The sequence below is a fragment of the Alexandromys fortis genome, unplaced genomic scaffold, assembly GCF_014885135.2.
Source record: "Alexandromys fortis isolate MF-2015 unplaced genomic scaffold, M_Fortis_MF-2015_v1.1 scaffold_514, whole genome shotgun sequence".
Lineage (NCBI taxonomy): Eukaryota > Metazoa > Chordata > Mammalia > Rodentia > Cricetidae > Alexandromys > Alexandromys fortis.
The window spans coordinates 73754-94015 of NW_026068420.1; positions in this window are offsets into that span (position 1 = coordinate 73754).

Consider the following 20262-nt stretch of genomic DNA (forward strand, 5'->3'; position numbering starts at 1 on the left):
TAGGAATATATGCTCTCTTCCAGTTGTTTGTCCTGGAATTTACCGGTAAGTGTAAGTCAATTGGCAGTCTGATCTGGAGATAGCTTTACCCACATGTAGCAAGACTGCAATGATTTGACAGATGGAATATACAGAATTTCCTTTAGTGTATATCAAAATACATTTTTGCCCCAAATGTCTAGAATCTGGTTTGTTCCAAGTTTTAAAATATTTTAGAGTTAAAAATCTTAACTCCTAAACAGCTCAATTATTGAAAAAGGTTAAGCCTTATTAGTTACAATATTTTCTAGTTGTTGTTTTTTCCCTCTCCATTGTTTACATGACAGTGAATTATGCTCTTCTCATAATTACTAAATAGGCACCAAAGAAACAAGGTATGATTTTTTTTTTTTTTAGAAAACCTCGTAGGTTTTTTTGTTTTTGATTTCTTGCATTTTGCTGCGGATTCTTTCTTGAGAATTTTCTTTCCCTGAGAACCGACTGAACCCAGGGCCTCGGGCATCGGCGGAAGCAGTGCTCTTTCACGGAGCTGCATTTCTGAGTCCTCTCTTTATTGCCCATGCTGACTCAGGCTGGCTTTGAGGTTGCAGTCCTGCCTCAGCTGTCCCAGTAGCTGGGATCCAGGCCTGTGCAACTGGGGTTGAATCTAAGTAATATCTTCATAAAGAAGTAAGGGGATCAAATTAAAAAAAGCAGTGCCCCCCTCCCCGCAAGAGCCAAATGCTCTGCTGCTTTGTGTACTCATGTTGAGTTTCTGGATAGGGTTGTTGTATTCCAGGTAACATTGCACCCATAGATCCTAAAACGTCTGATGTCTCCAAGCAGGGAAAGGTAAAACACCAAGGATGAGTGGCAATGCTGTCTTCCTGGACAAACAGCATCATGTAGTTACTGAACCCTGGTGAGCAGAGTAGGATTGGCCTGAGGTGCAACTCTCTACAGGATCATGTCGTGAGGAAACCCAGCGAGACTCTCAACCTTCCTAATGCTGTGATCCTTTAATACAGTTTCTCATGTTGTGGTAACCCCCAACCATAAAATCATTTTTGTTGTTACTTCATAACTGTATTTTGCTACTGTTATAAACCATAATGTAAATATCTGATATGCAGGAAATCTGATATATGATCCTCAGATTGAGAAAAGCTGCACTAACCAAACTCTCCTCTGCTCAAATGCCAGGCTTCCACTATCCATCCATCCTTAGTAATTTATCACGATCCCTTGGAGCAAAGTGCACTTTATGTGCTGTGAAGGAGCAGAATTAGATATTTCCTTTGTTTTGTCACTCATTTTCAGATACTCACCCTTAATCTATTACCATCATTTGTGGTGATTGTGGTGGCTCCTACAATGATATTGACCAAAATTTTGTTTCTAGAATGAATTTTATTCAAACCTGGTTAGCTTGTAAACAGCTATTTAGTAAATATTATTAGTTTTTCATAAGTGATTGTTTTGGGATGAAGAGCGTAGAAGAAAATGTCAGCTGCTGTAAAAGCCTGTTGGTTGTGACTTTTTGTGCACATTGCAGCCCCATCCCCCTAAGCCTAAGTAATAAACTTGCTATTTTGGGAAATAGGGCCCCACTATAGGAACGAGTTACCTTAACAATTCTCCTGTACGTATAGATGAGTGATTTACCATGACAACGTTGTACTTCTTCTGGTTATCTGGGCTTGAAAAGTGTCGTGTGCCTATTCTCAGAGAAGAGTGAGGTAAGAGAGATCCCGAGGTCCAGGGAGATTTGGTGCTTTGGTACAGACTCTGTGGTGAATATATAATGTACATCAAAACAGTTGTGTTCCCTCTTTCTCTCATCCCCAAATACCTTTATACTTTTAAACCGTGTTTTGGAGAAGCAAGAACTTTTTCTCAAGAGAGAATGTAAATTTTAAGGAAAAAATTGAATACTTCCAAAGATTAATTGAAATGCTTTAATTGTTATATGTTTGTTATAGAGAATTAGCAAGTTTTAAGTAAATGCTTAGTTTAGGGCATGGCCAGCGAGTCAAGCTTTGGTAAGTCTGCCTTATGCTGAAGGGCTATCGGAAGAGATTTGGCAGATGCCATGACCGAGTTGCTGTTTCTTTAGTTGCTGTGGAGCTAGTCACCACTTGTGAGAGCTTCGGGGGTAGAAACCCTCACCTAGTCAGGCCGACTCACAGGGACAGTGGATGGGGCAGCGCTAGAGGCTCTGTGAACCTTATTACCTGCATGGTCACTGCATGGTCGGAAGCAGAAAGTTACACCTCACAGCCACTTGAGCGTCTAGGAGATAAAGAAGGTGGGATATTATTTTGCACATTCATAATAGATAGGCCACACCAAGAGTGTGTGAGGACTGATTAGAATCTATCTGCTCAGATCTGCCATTCTGGTCAGAGGAGGAAAGCACTGTGAAGCAGATTGACTGTGGCTTTTGACAACATGTCTTATTCCAGAACTCTCTCTTCCTTTCTGTCTTTCTCCCTTGTTAAGGAATAAAATGAGATATTTTTTCAAAGTAGGCATTTGGCAAAATGATCTTGTTCTGTATGCAGTATGTCACTTTAATTTTTTTTATTTTTAGTGAAAAAATATGTAATTCTTTCTATCAAATTTTATCAGAATAATGAATGATTAAATAAATAAAGCAAACAACAACAAAATTCAAAGATTCAGTAGGTACTTAGCTTTTCTAATCTACCGAGACAACTCCTGCAGTTTGAAATGAATTCCTACGNCTCTCTCTCTCTCTCTCTCTCTCTCTCTCTCTCTCTCTCTCTCTCTCTGTGTGTGTGTGTGTGTGTGTGTGTGTGTGTGTGTGTGTGTGTGTGTGGTTCCGGTAACATTTGTAGGAGTCAGTCCTCTCCTTCCACTGTGTGGATTCCAAGGATTGAACTTGGGTCTCCAGGCTTAGTGGCAAGCACCTTTACTCACTGAGCCATCTTTCTGGCCCTAGTTGTCTTCCTTTCTTACCATCAATTCCATAGAATCAGGGCTGATGGGGATGACATGAGATCTAGGGCTGGGATGTTGGAGAGCTTAGGACATTTCCATTTTTTCAAATTGAAAAAGTAGTTATTGCCCATTTCTAGCCTTAGCATAGCAGCATCAGGAATAGAATGATGTAGAGTATGCAGGGCATTTTTTCTTGTGTATAAACACACACACACACACACACACACACACACACACACACACCACTGTTCATTCAAATCTTGTTTGGAGCGGGAGTTAGCAAGAGAAAGTGAAAATTTGTAGACAGGACAAAAGAATTGGCAGTTGTTTCGAGAGGTGGGAGGATGCTAGTGCTGGAAAAATTTATCTAAACCCAAGCTGTTCCTGCTTCCATTTGAACTAGAACTAAGTACAAAATATCTTTTGTCAAGCTAGTTAAGTATAAAGGTAAAGGACTGAAACTTGGTGTCTACCATCCCATTTTACAGATGAAACAATGGGAGACATTTCTTTTTGCCTTGGAGTAGACAAAGCCTAGTAATTGTAAACTTGGACTTAGCATGCCAGTTCTGCCACCAACCTGTGGCAGGGCCTACTCTTAGCTTTTTGCTTCCTTGACAACAGTTTCCACCTCAGAGGTGGGGCATTTCCTGTGAGATGCCAGGCCAGATTTCCTCTGTACTTCACAATGAGACCCTTAAGCTATTCTGAAAATGTAGTGACGGGGTAAGTGGCTCTCTCCATGATACTTGTTGCTGTGTTTCGAGAGTGGGCAAATGGCCTGTTTAGACTGGGGAGGACTAGCTCACAGTGTGCATCTAATCTCCGGTGTGTCTGCTGTGGTTAGTCACCCAGCACACTGCTGCTGTGACAGCATTTCCAGGGGCCTCAGCTCTAGGGTCCTGCTACTCTTGTTAGTCTTTTAAAAAAAGTATTGGCTATCGGGCTGAGGAAACGGCTCCATGGTGAGGCGATTACTGAGTACGCATGAGGACTTGAGTTCAGATTTTCAGCACCTGAGTGAAAACCAGGCATGGCACCGTATACCTGTGATCCCAGCACTGGGAGATGGAGAGTTGTGGATCTTACACTAATTAGTGCTTCGGGTCCCATGAGAGACCCCATTTTAAACAGTAAGGTGGAAAGCAATAGCAAAAGATACCCAACCTTGACTTCTGCTCTCTGCGTAGGCACTTAAGCACACACAAGTTGGTAGCTATACCAGCTAGCATGTCATCTGTATAATTTGTGACTTGGACACATTTTAGCTGAATCTCAGTGTCAGGGCAGAGAAGGGATGCATATGTGAAAGCTGTGCCTCACGCAGGAATCAGGTTCTTACCTCCAACTATCACAAAAACTGGGAAGGGAACAGCAATATTCTCATTCTAGAATACACATCCTTTATCAAAGAATATGAAACTGTAGTTTATATTCTGCGTCTTTACTGGATGTTTCTACACTGCTGCAGAAACTTCTTTACCAGCTGTGAGTACCTTGATGTCACCAGTTCTACTCCTGTCACTTGTGCTTCTCAGGGCTTAGCGTGGTGCCCAGCAGAGAAAGCATGCACTGCCCAGGGAGTAATTAGGACACACTCCAGACATTTGACTCTTAGTGACCTGAGTTACAAAATCTTTGTGTTTCTGATCTCTCCCCTTTTAAATTTCTGCCATGAATTTAGAAATGCTTAAAGTGTATAAAGTGCCACATCCATGCTGCACAGCAAGTTCAGACCGCACTCACCCTCTCTACTCATGTAAGTTGTTCTGGTTGGTGTCCAGTTGATAATGCAGCTGTTATTTTTATAATAATCCTAAGTACATATTTGCACAACAGGCGGTGTCAACTCATCTTGGTGTTATTTGCCTGATACTTTCAATTACCAAGCTCCATTACCCAAGTCATTATTTGTGGTTAAGAGGGAGTGGTTCTGAGAGCAGCAACAAGAAGTTTCTTAAAACGAGGATCAAANGGTAGAGCTGCTGTTCGCCGTCTCCATGCCTTGCCTTGCCCTTTCATTTCTGGCTTGTATCTCAATGCCTTCTTGAAGTCAGACTTTAGAGATTTTGCTTTGTCTGGCTTCCATGTAAAGTGAGATCTTATGAGCTTGTATTTCTTTAGATCTGTTTGTCAAGGTTTTGAACCTAATTGTTTTGTTGTTTAATGAAACTTTCTCACTTTTAGTTCTCTTTGGAGCAATCCCTGAGTATCACAGAGACCAGTTAGAAAGTTTCTTTTTGTAGCACTAGAACACACTGCTCCAAAGGGTTCTCAAGACTCAGGACTTGGTCCATTAACTTATTCTATGAGCACACTCAGATCTGAGACCTAGGACCATTAAAACGAACTCAGAACTGCTACTGTCATTATGGTCTCTTTTCCCTCCTTACGACTTCTCTCCCTCTGCAGCACTCCTCCGGTCTTTCCTCTTTCATGTTGCTTGCTGCACATTGTGCCATCACAGCTCACTTGGTAATTTCAAGTTAATTGCTCAATTATCAATGATAGTCACAGAGGACTCGAAACACGCACAGTGGAAGATCTTTAAAATTTCAAAATAAGTTGGTGTGTCATAATCTTAAATGTGAGGCATGCCAATATATGCAGACATAAAACACACAGCCTAAGCTTATCGTTTAAGAGAAGGCCAAAAACTCACTCTTAAAATCAGTGCTTTTGTCTGGCACCAAAGTGTTTCATCTTAGCTGATTTCAAACAACATGTCTAAATTTGATCTTGGTTTAATTTTCAAGGCCAACAATTTGGGTGGTTTATGAAATAAAAGGGAAGTAAGCTGCCCAGATTTCTGTCTGAGTGTTGTAGACGCTCACATCCACAAATTCCCTGTAAAGTGGACTTGGTGCAAAGTGGGCCTACCTTGGTGCCACGCAGGAAGCTTATGAAGGGTATGGAATAATGTATTGGTGGTCATGCACCATGTGGGGAAGCCATAATCAAAGGACAGAGGGACAGTGACATGTGTGTTCATTATCTTTTAGTGATGAAAACATGTCTCCAAGAACAGTGACTTTGAGTACTCATTGACTGCTGCCTAGCAACACCCTGATGCCTCCAAGATAACTCATGCATCACAACAGGATTATTGTAATGCTTTTGACAACTAAGCAAAGTAATATTACGTTTTTGTTTCAGCATTCATAAGGTTTTCTCTAAACTAATNAAGATCTTTAAGTCTAGGTCTAGTTTCCAATTCCATTTTACACTGAAAGAAATATGTTGTAGTTTAAAAATAAAAAGACCCAAACCACTAAGTCCTTTCAATGAGATAAAACATTTTACTAGTTACAAAATTTTAAAAATTTACTAAAGTTTTTATGATCTTACCCATGTGCAATACATTGTCTTTTCAGCCCAGCAGGTCTTGAATTTTAGCACGGTAGAAAATACCTGGGGAAACTGCATAAAAATAGGTTTCTGGGCAAGAATAGGATTCAGGACCACACAGGTGGTATGTCTGGATGGGCCTTTTATTTTTTTATTTTTAAAATCTTATTTTAGAAGCACTCTGGCTATTGTTTTACCAATTTTACTCACATAAAACCTCTTGCTGCCTTTTTTTTTAAAAAGTGGCACATGTATGCTCCAAAACCACACAGATGATGAAGAGATAAGGAAAAAGGTGATAATTTCTAAACAGGAGGTTGAGGGTGTATCTCAGTGGAAGAACACTTGCCTAGCAAGCACACAGTAATGAGTTCCATCCCCAGCAAAAACAAAACAAAATGAACCAAATGAAGAACTCTGTCACAATAGGTATTTCAAAGAATGTGTTTGCTAAGAAAAGTAAGGGGAAGTAAAGATAAAAAGCGTACATGTTTATCGAATGAAGAAATTACAAAATGTATCACAGTTCTCTTTGGCCAATTAATAATGCTTGGTTCTGCTCGAATAGCCTTCCTCCTGTATGCATGGGGAGTTTTTCTGTAGTCAGTGCAGACACTTTAAACTAAGTCACATGATGAATCTAGAAACAGCTCTTGAAAGCTTGTGGTCTATATTTTGATCTTGATTCGTGGTGGTAAGCTGCCTTTGTAAAATACCCTTGTAAAGACATACTTTCTTCTTCTAAACAACCTCATTGTTTTTCCTGTGAGTACTGATTTGTGCCCACTTGTCCACAGTAGTTGAAAGAGCAATACAGTGTTGGTTACTGTGTAAACATGTCACACTGAGGCAATCCTAGCTCTGATTTACAGTTCAGCCTCACAGCTTGGCAGAGGTGAACCATGGGCCTGCATTGTGCAACATGAGTTCCTTTTGTCCTGAGAAAGCTCACTGATTTAGTTAGACTAGCTGGTCATCGAACTTTCAGGATTTGCCTGTCTTTCTCCCACACCCCAGCACTGGGATTAGAGATGTGAGCCACTGTGGTCATTTTCACCTGGGTTCTGGGACCTGAATTTGGGTGTTAGTGCTCATGACAATACTACCCACCACTCCATCCCACAACTTTCAACTTCTAATGTAGCGTAAAAGTTCTTTTGATAACCCCCTAACAAGCATTCAGTGTAGACTGGACACACTTTTTATTGTTGTTGTTTTGAAACACTGTTTCTCTGCATAGCCCTGGCTGTCCTGGAACTAGCTCTGAGACTAGGCTGGCCTTAAACATACAGATATCTGCCTACCTCTGCTTCCTGAGTACTGGGATTAAAGACTTCACCACCACCACCACCCAGCAGACTGAACACCTTTTATTTTGTGAGCAAATTATTCCATTATTTTAAAAAGAATTTGTCTCAGACTTAACTAAAATTGGCCATTTTGTGATTTCTACCAATAGCATTATACTTTTGGAAATAGAAAAGAAAAAATATCTTTTAATTAGTACTTCCCATATCATAACTGCTATTCTTAATTTCTTTTCTTTTTCTTTGTTGGCTTGATAATATTAAACTAGTTTCTTTTCCTTACAGCAGAGTGGCGTTTTAGAGTACATAAGCAGTTATCAAAAAGTGGCCTGCACAGTAGGAACCCTCAAGAGCCTTTGTCTTCAAAGTCAAAGCTACCTTCACCCTAATGTTTGTGTTTTCTGTGTTCCCTATACGGGCAGTTGCATGGAAGTGGTACCCAAATGTAAGCCTGATGAAGCTACATCTTTTACTAGATGTGATTTTAAGTGCCTAGGAGAAACAATACAGAACTCATTTCCCATCACTCATGATAAAAATAAAAAAATAGAAAAGTATAAAATTGTTTAATTTTATACATGAGTAAAAATTATTGATTTTTTAATCAATTATTTAGTATTGTTTTAATACTCTGAAATTGGAAGAATGCACAGAGTACTCACACTGCATACCCAGTGTTATGGGCATTGTGAGGAAAGTCATATATTTGTTTGAGCATGTTTTTGGTGGAGTATAGTCTTTACTTGAAAGCACAGCTAACCACACACACAATAGCTATGTCTGGTCCTTGGCAGACTTATCTTCAAAAAATGAGCAGTGAGCTTATTTGTTGTAGGAAATGAGACTTTAAGAAGAAGGAAAAAAGAAAGGAAGAAAGGAAGAAGAAAAGAAAGGCAACTGACACTACCCTTTGTTAGTAAAGTTCAGTCTTTCAGGAGAAAATTAATAGTTTGGAAAACTTGAATCTACCACAANAAAAATGTATTTATTTTAATTCAATGGTTTTAAGAGTACAACTTAAGACATTCTAGGACATGTAGATTCTGTAAAGAAGCTAATGAGAATAATTTTACTTTTTCTGCATATAAATGTATGTGAAAATAATCACCCCCATAGCACATGTTAACATTATGTGGGAGAACTGGAAAGTTCACTCACCAGGTCAGCATTCCCCAGATAGTTGCACCCCATGCATATTTCAGGGCTTTTAAGTCCCCAAGATAGGGAGCCACTCTAGACAGCCATCAAGAGATGAAGGATAAAGAAGATATGGTACATATATGAAACAGAGTACTAGTCAGCCATAAAGAACAAAATGATGTCACTTGTAGGAAAATGCATGAAACTAGAGATTGTCATATTAGCTCATAGGATATGTTTCCCCTCTTAGTTCTCATTTTTTAAAGCATAGATTATGCATGTGAGGGAAATATGCCATATTTAATTTTGTGTGTAGGAACGCATGTGGAGCCAATCTTCTAAGGCAAGTTACAGTGTGGTGGGTCTGCCTTCTGCTTCCTAGCTTTCCTCCCTCCCTTTGCTTTCTTCTTCTCCCTGTCCCTTCTTTGTTTCACTGGTGACTGCTTTGCTAATTGAGTCTGTACCGTGTGGTAAGTTGAAGATGACAGTTGGCACTTGCCCCTGAAGTCCTGTGCAGTATCACTGTTCTGATGGGGGTTACAGAGTCCTGATTGTTCTTTGTTTTGTTTTGTTTCATTTAAAACAATGAACTAAGGTCTCTCTAGTCCATTCTGTGCAATCAAGGGAAGTGGAGGAGTTGTTGGGATTAGTTTTATTATTGCAAGGTGAGGCAAATAGGATATTTGGAAAGAAATTGTAATCTTTATTGTTTCAGAGTCTTTCTAAGCCAGAATTCAGGTCTGTCAAATTTTAAGGTTTATTGAACATTTTCTTAGAACAGAATAGGGGAGCAAGCACCTCTTTAAAAAGGCTTTAGAAGGTCCCCAACAGTGAGCTTTCTGGCTATCACTGTATACTTACCAGAAACATTCCCAGCTGTGTCTCTTGGGTGTTTGCTCTTTGGAGAATAAATTAGACTTAGTTCTTGACACTGCTATTTTTCTTTCTTTCTCTCTTTCTTTCTCTCTTTCTTTCTTTCTTTCTTTCTTTCTTTCTTTCTTTCTTTCTTTCTTTCTTTCCTCCTCCTCCTCTTCCTTCTTTTTTACTTTTTTCCTTGGTTTTTAAAGACAGGATTTCTCTGTAGCTTTGGAGCCTGTCCTGGAACTAGCTCTTGTAGATCAGGCTGGTCTCAAATTCACAGAGATCTGTCCGTCTCTGCCTCCCGAGTACTGGCATTAAAGGCGTGCGCTACTACCGCCTTGCTGACACTGCTATTTCTTAAGGACAACTAATTCCACTTAAATATAATGGGGTACATATTTTATAGTACCAGAAAGGTTAAGTTCATATGTCATTTCAGAAGTAATATTTAGGTAATGAAAGCCAGATTTATCAGGAGGAAGGCTGTGGCTTGGCTAATGCATGTATGCTGATCAAAAGGCAAGGTGCACAACAACCTGAAATTCTTCAAGAGGATTTTCTTTGTGATAGCACTTACCAACAGTACTCTGACATTTCCCACGGCGAGAGGAATGAGTGAGCCCAGGTAGCCAAGGACTTGCAGCCATGGCTGTTACTAAGCACTTCTGTGGGCTAGCTTTCAGTGATCTTGTGAGACGGTCACTTCCCCAGTGTGGGTTTATTTTTTTTTAATGCTAGATGGTTTCCTTTTCTTTTTCTCCCCACTCTCCATGATAGCATTGAAAATGCTAGGTATGTGTCATGTACATGCTATTAGTACATACTTTGGCCAAGAAATCTTCTGTCTGAATTTTTTTGCTTTTGCAAAATGCTATTGATCATTTTTTATTTCTGTTGCCACTTTCAAAAATGGTCTTATGATTCTTTTTGTTATGCTTCCTAGTCAAGGAGGAAGTGAATATGAGAGAGTGAATGTAAGATTTGCCTCATGCCATAGACCCATGTGTAAATCTTTCAGTCTGCTTACAGTGTTCTATATAAACTGCCAAGATAGTGCAAAGAACGGATTTCTGTGCTATCAAGCAATATTCACCTTTACACGGGCCAAATTATGATCTGGATGCTTTGACTATATGATCAACTATCAAAGAACATCAAAAGTCAGCTTCCGGGGGCCAGTGGGATGGCTCAGCAGATAAAGGTGTTGCCACCAAGACTAAGGACTTGCGCTCAATCCATGGAACTCACACACTGGAGGGAAAGAACTGGCTCCCAGAAGTTGTCCTTTGACCTCCACATGCAGTCTATGGCATAAACACATCCCTCCAAAGTAAATAAAATATGTACTTCTAATGTCCCTTTTCTAAAAGAAATGATTTGAAGCAGCCTCTTTGCCAGTTTCCTCGGAGTTAGAATCATAGTAAGGATTGATCTGGTCCCATTACACATTTCATACATGTAACCAGTAATCAGCCCATGTCCAACTTAATCCCTGAAACCAACTTCTATGTGTCATCAGCTCTTTTCCCAGTTAAGGAAAATCACAAAGGTTTTTATCTCATAAGAGTGTTTAGTACCTGCTGGAAACGAATCGGTTCCACAACCATACACTCACTGCATGCTGAGTATACTCAGCACACCATTGATGCTACACTGGAAATAAATGCAAATGTGTACATAGGTTCCTGGGCTGAGAACTGTGCAGTGCTTTTATTCCCTGCCATGTTCTAAGTATCTAACCAAGACAGCATATACTCCAAAGAAGATAGTAATAAATACCAACTAAGCTATAATGCTTGTGGTTGTTTCAGAGATGTTATAGTTTCCATACAGAATATATTAAGTACCTTGCAGAGAGAAATGCAGCATTCTAGAGTCTAGCTTTAAAGATACACATATTAGAAAAAGGACATTAGAGGTTGGAGAGATGGCTAATCTGTTAAAGGTTAGGCTCACAACCAAAAATCTAAGAAGAAGAATATTAGAAGCACACATCTACTTATTTATTTATTTATCTATGCATGCCTATGTATGGGTGCATATATATTACCTGCTGAGCCATGGCACTTGTCCCAAGAAATCAACTTTTGGTACTCTTTGACAATTGAGTACAAATTTGTAAATGGAATAGGTATGAAGAAAGACGTGTCCTCCTAGTGTGGGGACCAACATAGGATAGGTAACAGCAGGGAGGAAGCCAGGTGCACAGTGAGAAGTTCAGTTTCATGGGGTACAGCTTGTGGTTGTGGAATGTAGGTATGATCATATGATTGTGGAATGCCATGTCACACCAAGTAGATCACAGGGTCTATCACAACCGGAATTCAGAGGCGTGGTGAGAGTTTACCTCTGAAAACCCAACTCTGGCAGCAGTTAGCAGGGTTGGTAGAGGGGGCTAAGATTTGAGCAAGGGAAACTGCTTGTGAGCGACACTGTACATCATCCAGTAAGAGGTAAAGGTGCTTAGGCAAAGGCTTAGTAAGACTGGCAGGAGGCTCCAGTGGCAAATGACCCTTGTTGCCTTCACTCTGTTTCTTGTGCTTATTACAGCATGGGATTTATAAAAGACAAGTAGAAAGGACCTACTAAAATACATCTTGCCAATGTGTACACTCTTTTTCATCTCATTGATTAAATCTTCACTTAAAATTGAGTATTTTTCTTCCCTTTCCACAGAATACTAGGAAAATACATATTTTTTTAAAGGAACAAAGGTAGGCTTAAGGATAAAAGTACCTTGAAAATTTAGAGGCACGAGAATGAATACATAACATGGAAATGCATCTAACAAGAACACAGACAGATATGAGCTCTAGGAGCTCAAGGACAAAGGCAGGGACTTGTTGATTTTAGAGGCTTATTGTGGAGCCAGGAAGGTGTGAACATGAACAAAGTGAAGATCTTTGAGATTGGGGCAGGCTTTTTAGGTGGCTTTCTCAGGAGCGTTACTGCACAGCCTCTGTAAAGAGTGATCATCTCGGGTCTTGATGATAGTGGCTCTCTGGTCAGTTGTCACAACAGGTATGGTTACATCAGATAATTACACTTGTAAAACATGTTCTGTTTTACTTGTTCTGTTGAAGGCAAGAAGGGCAGAGCTGAGAAGTACATCCAATGTGAGAAAGCTCCTACTGAAGCGAAACTTAGAAAATAGATATTTCATGAAATTACATCTAACCTCACAACTCCGTGAGGATCTTGGCTATTTTGTTACATTATCATCCAGAAAGACATTAGCCTCCACCTATCCATCTATCCATCCAACTGTACAGACACCATCCATTCACTCATTCATCCATCCATAATCCTTTTAACCACTCATTTATCTAATCATTTACCTTACATGTCCATCCACCTATTTATCCACCCATCTATCCTTCAACCTTCTATTCACTCATATATCTGTTCATTCATCCACCTGTCGACCCACATGTCCTTCTGTCCAACCATCCTTCTATCCATCCATCTGTCTACCCATCCATCCATCTGTTCATTCACCATTCAATTATCTATCTATCCATTTGTCTGTTTACCCATTATTCATTATCTGTCCATTCATCATCTATCCATATATTCATTTGCCAATCCAGCCATCCAGCCATCCAGCCAGCCAATTTACTCATGAATTTGAATTTTTCTCCATGAGAGTTAAAAAAAAAGATTTATTTTATTTATGTGTATGTGTGCTTTGACTGCCTTTAAGTATGTGTACCACATGTGTGATAACTGAGGAGTCCAGAAGAGGGTACTGGATTTCCTGGTTCTGGAGTTATAGGCAGTTACAAGCCGCCATGTAGGTGCTGGGAATTAAGCCTAGGTCCTATGCTAGGGCAGTGAAAGTACTTAACTGTTAAGCTGTCTCTCAAGCCCTTTATAAGAATTTCAATTCAAGAATCTTTCACATGAGGCAAAATTTAAAAGAGAAAAAGGATAGATTTCAAATAGACCAGGAATTTAAAATCTGTGAGAAGAGATGAAATACACATCTGAAAAATGCAAAGGAAACTGACAGAATATCAAGCTCTTCCTCCCTGGGAAGCTGTTCATTGCTCTGGACACAGTGAATGCTCTTTCATAGCCTTTGTGTGACTGAAAAACCAGTTTTACTTGTTCTTAGGACTAATGAACATGAATATCAGATATATACCTCTCTCTCTCTCTCTCTCTCTCTCTCTCTCTCTCTCTCTCTCTCTTTCTCTCTCTCTTTCTCTCTCTCTTTGTGTGTGTATACAATACCAAAGTATTTTTCACATGAATTGCATGAACTCTATATCCCACGTATATGGTCTATCAGTTAAGGTTTTTGTGTGCTAAAAATCTTAAAAATTTGAATATCGTATGAGAAAGTTAACATTTATTAATATTTCACATCTTAGCTTCTTATACCTTTGTACTTTAAGAATAAACAAAACAATGAATATAACTTTTAAAATTCCTCTGTGGATCAAGGTGTACTTAGGTGTTCCATGTGCATCTCCCCCTCTCCACTTCACTGAGTGACAGCTGCCACTAGCATAGTATCAGGGCACAATGCACTCAAGGTTTTTTTTTTCTCGGTATTAGCTCACAACTCTCAGCCTCACTGACTGTAGGAAGACCCGTGAAAGTGTTGTAACAGTTTTGAAGTAAGACCTGTGGGATTCCTGACACTCTGGGCTGTGCTTCAGCTAGCAGCAATGTTAGATAAAGCATAGAATGCCACCTGTGCATGCTGGTTTTGATAGCTTTATTGAACTGTAATTGATATACAATAAATTGTATGAATTGAAGCTCTTCACTAGGTAAACTGAGGTGGGACACAGGAATGAAGCCATTTCCACAGCAAGGTAACATTTCATTATTACCGGTATGTCTTCACCCTTGCTCCTTTGCCTGACCCAGGCCGTCACTATTATGCTATCATGGTGCAGTCTGCACTTTATAGAACTTTGCATTAGTGGAATCATGCAGTATATGTTCTGTTTTCTAGAGTTTCTTTCACTAGATGGATTTGTTTTGAGATTCAGTCATGTGCATACCAATATCTTATTTTTAAAATTGTGGAATAGTTCTTATTTTATCAATATGCCTTTGATTGTCCATTTATTTTTTTTCTGTTTTTCTGAGTTTGTTTTTGACTTATTTATTACAAGTGAGGCTGCTGCTAACATCCATTTTTGTGTGTTCCTGTGCTGTTCTGTCTCCTGGATAAGCAGATGAGAGGAAATGGGGTATTTAAAGGACAAATGTATGCTTGACTTTGCAAGGCTGCTGAACAACTTTACATTCCTTATGTCCCTGCCACAGTGAGTGAGCAGCTCAGGCACTCCATATTCCTAACAACAGTTGCTACTTTTAGCCTTCACCTTTACCTGTTCTCATGACTTATACTAGCATTTTCTGATGTATGTTTTTGAAAATGTATAATTAATTGAATAATTAATTTAGCATGTATATGTGTGTACATGTGAGGGTCAGAAGACGGTTTGTCGACGTCAGTTCTCTTCTCGCATGGTGTGTGTTCCAGGGATTGAAGTCAGGTGGTCAGGCATGGTGCAGGCCCTTACAAGCTGAGCCATCTCACCAGTCCACCTTGGGTGTTTGTCTTCCCTGATGACTGATGATGACTATCTTTTCACGTATCTAATCTTCTCTAATTTGCCGACCTGTGCTGGTTTTTGAGTTGTGGTTGTTTTCCTCATTGAGTTGTCTTATTTTTTACATATTCTAAGCCACATTTTTTGGTGCATTTCATTTAAATTGTTAGTTTCTTTTTGGGTGGATTTGTTCATAATACCCACTCATTATACTTTTACTGTATATGAACTATTTAATGAAACCATGTCTCTGATTTCTGATCTGAGAGTATAAATACAACATCTCAGAATTTAGTATTGATTTTCTATTTTCTAATTTGCCTATTTCTATCTTAATGTCAATGTTTCCCATTTTCTTCATGATTTTTTCATTTATGAAGCTGAAGCTGAAGCTGCTGGCTGGTGGTCCTTGCTATAGCAGCTGTGACGCTATGAACTTGCTTCCGTGTGCTGCTCTGGCTGCGTCCTTTGAGCCCTGAGAGGTCATATCCACAATTGCAATCATTTAGATGCTTTCCAGTTTCCCTCTTGGTTTCTTCTTTAATTCATGTTTCATTTACAACTGTAAGCTTGTATTTTAATATTTGGATATATTTTAGTCATTCTTCTGTTACTGATTTCCAGTTTAATGCTACTGTATCAGAGAAAATCACTTGATGATCTAAATGTCTTTTTAACATATTGAGCCTTGTATAATGGCTGAGAAAATCCTCCATCTTAGAACATGTCATGTGTGCAGGAAAATGTGAGCGTTCTGTTGTTAGATGCCATGTTTTGGTAAAGCTGATTGATACAGTTGTCCAGGCTTTTGGTTATCCTGGTTGACTCTTTTTAAGGATATTATTTTCAGTGTTGCAGACTGGCCTGCAGTCTGTATGATCCTTGTGCCTCAGACTGATGAGCATGGGCTCACAGGTGTGTGCTACAACACCTGAACATTTTTTTTTGTCTATTGGTTTTTCACCCAATAAGAGAGATTTTGAAAATTATATTATTCTGCTTAATTTTTTTATCTCCCTTTGCCTGTTTTTCTTTGAATCTGTGCCAGGTGGATTAGTATTTTGATCATTATGTCTACCTGAGGTGATTACACAAGCATTTCTATAAATCATTCATTTAACCTATAGTAATTTTTTCTTTGAAATCTTCCTTGTCTGCAAACCTATTACAGTCTTTTCTTAATTTTACTGTATTATGTATAGTCTTCCTTTTTTCTGGATTTTTGAGACAGAGTTTCTCTGTGTAACCCTGGCTGTCCTAGAACTTGTTCTATATACCAGGATTACCCTGACTTCATGTATCACAACTGCCCGGCTTTTTTTTTTTTTTCCATTCAATTATTTAGACTTCCTTCCTTCCTCCCAATCCCCTCCTGCTCCCCCACACCCCCTCCTCCCTCTCCCACCCTGCTTGAGAGAGGGCAGGGAACCCTGCCCTGTGGGAAGTCCAAGGCCCTCGCCCCTACATCCAGGCCTAGGGAGCTGTGCATCCATATAGACTAGGGCCATCTTGCACCTGTCAGAATGGCGAAGATCAAAAATACAAGTGACAGTTCATGCTGGAAAGGATGCGGAGGAAGAGAACACTCCTTCATTGTTAGTGGGTGAGCAAAATTGTATAACCAATCTGGAAATCAATATGGCAACTTCTCAGAAAATTGGGTATTAATCTACCTCCAGACTGAGAGCTATATCGCTCCTGGACATATACTCAAAGGACATGCCATTCTACCACAAGGAGTTACTTGACTATGTTCTCAGTAGCTTTCTTCATAAAAGTCAGAAACAGGAAACAACTTAGATATCCTTGAATGGAAGAATGACTAAAGAAAATGTGGTACATTTGCACAATAGAGTATTACTCAGCTGCCTAAAAAAAAAATAACAGCCTGAAATTCTCAGGCAAATGGATAGAACTAGAGAAATTCAAAGTGAGGTAACCGAGATCCAGAAAGAAAAACATTGTATGCACTCACTTATAATGGGACATTAGCTGTGAAGTAAAGAATAATCCTGCTGCCACCCACAAACCCAGAGAGGCTAGTTAACAAGAAAGGCTTTAGGTAGGACACATGGATCTTCCGAGGAAGGAGAAATAGAATAGATTCCACAGGTAGACTAGGGACAGGTACAGACGGGAACAAGAAGGATGGCAAGATAGAAGGAGATAATCCTGGAAGGGAAGACTGGAATTTAGGAATTTCTGAAGCCAGGTTGAAACCTAATGCAATGGAAACTCCCTGGAATCTAAGAGGGTGATCTGACCTTCAAGAAGCATTCTAGTAATGGGAAATATGGAGTCTGAACCAGTCTTCTATAGCCAGGCAAGTCTTCTAGTAGAGGGACCAAAGCCAGCCACAAAACCTTCTACCCACAATTTGACCTGCCTGCAACAAGTGCTGAGGTAAAAGTGGCACAGAATTTGTTGGAGTGGCCAACCAATGACTGGCTCAACCTGTGGGCTCAAGTGACCCACAGGACAGAACCCATACCAGGCACTGCCTGGAGGAACCAGAGGCTGGATAGCCCAGAGACCTGGGATAGAACCAAACACAACTGCCAAAACAAAGTCAATGAAATGATTCCTAATGTTACTCTACTATACTCATAGACCAAACACAAATAGTCATTAGAGAGACTTTATCTAGAAACTGATAGGAGCAAATGCAAAGACCCACAGCTAAATGTTAGGCTGAAATTGGGGGATCCTCCAGAAGAGGAGGAGGAAGGATTGTATGAGGCTGAGAGTTCAAGGACACCAAAAGAACATGGCTCATAGGGTCAACTAACCAGGTCTCATAGGGATTCAAAGAGACTGAACCAATAATCAGGGAGCTTGGTAGGTCTGATGTAAACCCCCCGCATATAAAGAACCAAACTTCATGATGGGTGAATCTCAGATAGAAAAGACATCAAGACCATAGACTCAAAATGTCTTTTGCTTCTGCTGTGCCTTTACATGTTTGCTGCTGCTGTCTTTCTTTGGTATTTGGCATGGTATGAATGGATGTGGGGAGACCCCCACCACCTGTAATATAGTGTGTTTATCTCATGGAAACATCCCATTCAGCTGTGCGTTCTTACCTGTGGATTGTTATGAATATGGTTCCTTCTTAAGCTGTACTGTCCTATTGATAATAATATTGTTAGAGTTTTGATGATAAAAATATAAACAAGAAAGTGTCACACAGCTAGAACACATGAGTTTCTATTGAGGAGCCAAATAGTCTGTGGCTTAGGTTAATGAATAAGAAAAACAATTGAGTACCGGTAGTTCAGCTGGCTTAAATTTTTTAAAACTTAATGTTGGGAGATGTGTTCACAGGTTTTGGAGTGCATCGCAACTGAAACAAAGCTTTGAAAACAACTTAAAGTTATACTAAGATGATTTTGTCAAATAGCTTTGAAGTTAAAAAAAAAACAAGAAGATAATCTAAAGTTTTAGAAAGGCACATAATTGAATGCAGAACTCATTAGCTAATGTACTTACCTTGCTGGGCTGGTCGATGACCAAAGGTGATGATTAATTCCTTATACCCATTTCTGTCGTCTGTCTCCTGATATGAAAAACTACTGATGGGGCCAGCTGACCTGGGTCTGAAAAAGCCTGGGTTAAAATAGGTCTCACTGAACATAGCGGACAATGAGGACTACTGAGACATCAAGAACAATGGCAATGGGTTTTTGATCCTATTGCATGTATTGGCTTTGTGGGAGCCTAGGCTGTTTGGATGCTCACCTTAAGAGACCTGGACGGAGGAGGGTTTTCCTTGGACTTCCCACGGGAAGAAGAGCCCTGATTGCTCTTTGGGCTGACGAGGGAGGGGGACTTGATTGGGGGAGGGGGAGGGAAAGGGGAGGCGGAGGTGGGGAAGAGACAGAAATATTTAATAAATAAATAAAAAGAAAAAAAAAGAAAAACTACTGATGAGGGAGTATGTACCCTAAGAATTTAAAACAGAAATGACTGATTCTTTTCCATATATAAAAAGTTTAGGTTTGTGATTCCTTTAAGATTCCTTATAAGATTACCTTTCAAGATAAATAATAAAGAAACTGGCCCTTCATTTTTAACTACAAAATGTAACCTGTTAGTAAAAGACCTGACTGAGAAGATTATCTTGCTTGCCTACACAGATAATCTCTAACAAGACCCTTGGGTTTGAATGTTTGTGGGTTCTTGGAACAATTCATTTTTCACCTATAACATGTAAAATGTTAAATCATGTAAGGGAAATGAAAAACATATTTTACCTGAATTCATTATAATCATTCACTTGAAAAATAGAATGTAACCATATTGTAATTCCTATATTACCTGAAAAATTTGTTGGACTATATAATCTGTAGGAATTAAAGTATACAGCAGAAATAACACAGAAAAATAGAGAATAAAGAAGGGAACCATCAAGGGAGAGTGTGAGAGCCTTTTTCCTACCCACTCAGATAGAAAAGTGTTAAGTAGGTGCCAACTCCATGGTTTCCCTTTTATTCCAGTGCTGTCAGAGGCTGGGCCCCCAGGCAAGAAAATAGTACCACTATCAAAAAGAAAAACATATAGACATCCTCCTGAATATTAACCTTCATCAGGCGATGAAAAGAGACAGAGACAGAGACCCACATTGGAGCACTGCACTGAAATCTCAAGGTCCAAATCAGGAGCAGAAGGAGAGAGAGCACGAGCAAGGAACTCAGGACCGCGAGGGGTACACCCACACACTGAGACAATGGGGATGTTCTATCGGGAACTCACCAAGGCCAGCTGGCCTGAGTCTGAAAAAGCATGGGATAAAACTGGACTTGCTGAACATAGCAGACAATGAGGACTACTGAGAACTCAAGAACAATGGCAATGGGTTTTTGATCCTACTGCACGTACTGGCTTTGTGGGAGCCTAGGCAGTTTGGATGCTCACCTTACTAGACTGGACGGAGGTGGGTGGGCCTTGGACTTCCCACAGGGCAGGGAACCCTGATTGCTCTTAGGGCTGACGAGGGAGGGGGGACTTGATCGCGGGAGGGGGAGGAAAAAGGGGGGCGGTGGCGGGGAGAAGGCAGAATCTTTAATAAATAAATTTAAAAAATGTAA